Genomic DNA, 1,348 nt, shown 5'->3' with positions numbered 1-1,348 from the left:
TGTTACATCCGCTCCAAGGCGTGTTTAAACGAGGCGGCCTCAACTCCGGCAATCTGGTGTACACCCAAGGTTATACAGGAGGTTGTGGCAGTAGACCCCTCGCGATCTGATTGGTCGCCGAATCGTGACGTCACCATTTGTCCTCCCGCCCGTAGTTCAAATTACGGGTCGTATTATTATGTGTTATAACACACACACGATAAAATATCCACGTTATTTTCTTTTAGCACCCCTCAGCATCGATAAATGACGATACTTTTACTCAGATGCCGAGCAGTTTGAAAGATGCGGACGGATTACGAACAGTCCTCACCTCACTCCCGTACGATCAGCTGAGCGGCCGAGCAGCGGCCTTCTTGGATGTGAGGTTATGGGCGTTCGTAATGAGCACCTTACCCCATTCGGCGGAACCATAACAAAGCAGAAGCCTCTAGTCGCTAAAATATCTCAAACGCCCTTAGTTTGGTGTTATTTTTGATAAAAGTTGTGTGGTAGGGAGTTAATTTTTCACACCGAAGACGATAGGACTACTCATTTTAACCGAAACGCACGAGAAAATTTGCATGTTATGGTTCCCACTACGCGCTGCCACCTCGCCACCGAATGGGGTAAGGTGCTCATCCGTCCGCATCTTTCGACCTGCTCGGCATCTGAGTAAATGTATCGTCATTTATCGATGCTGAGGGGTGCTAAGACAAAATACCGTGGATATTTTTATCCTGTGTTTGTTATACCACATAATATTGAGACGGGCACACGAGGCGTAATTTGAACTACGGGCGGGAGGACGAATGGTGACATCACGGTTCGGCGACCAATCAGATCGCGAGGGGTCTACTGCCACAACCTCCTGTATAACCTTGGTGTACACCCATCCCGGCAATCTACGATAATCTTCGGCAATCTCTAGGTAATCGGCTGCAAAAGCCATGCTTTTTGCCTACATTTAAGGTGACATTAGTGCGTTTGGCCAAGTTACAGTTGGTTTATGCCCTCAAAAGATAAATATTAGTCAAGCAATCTGGCAATCTTGGCAATCTAGTGTACATCCTATGAGGAAGTTGCCCGATAAGAGGAACAACAAGAAGGTAGCGCTGAGGAGGTGGCGTGGCGTAGCGCCGTTCCGAAACAAATGGTAACGCCGGCGACCATACTGTGTTTTGTCGCAAGTGGATGTTGTGATCATAAATCAAGTTTTGTTGAATTTCTAAAGAAAAATTGGGTCCATAATAGACCGGCGTAACAATCTTGTGTCAAAAAGTGCTTCTGTAAAGTTTGGCTTCGGAAAAGTAAGTTTATACAATCTTCTAAACCGTCCCGGTGTCGTTGTTTAGGTTAGTGTGCGGAC

The sequence above is a fragment of the Frankliniella occidentalis genome, unplaced genomic scaffold (genome assembly GCF_000697945.3).
Source record: "Frankliniella occidentalis isolate FOCC.00 unplaced genomic scaffold, Focc_3.1 Scaffold236, whole genome shotgun sequence".
In the NCBI taxonomy this organism is placed as follows: Eukaryota; Metazoa; Arthropoda; class Insecta; order Thysanoptera; family Thripidae; genus Frankliniella; species Frankliniella occidentalis.
The sequence above is the reverse complement of the archived record's forward strand: the minus strand, read 5'-3'. Positions refer to the sequence as shown.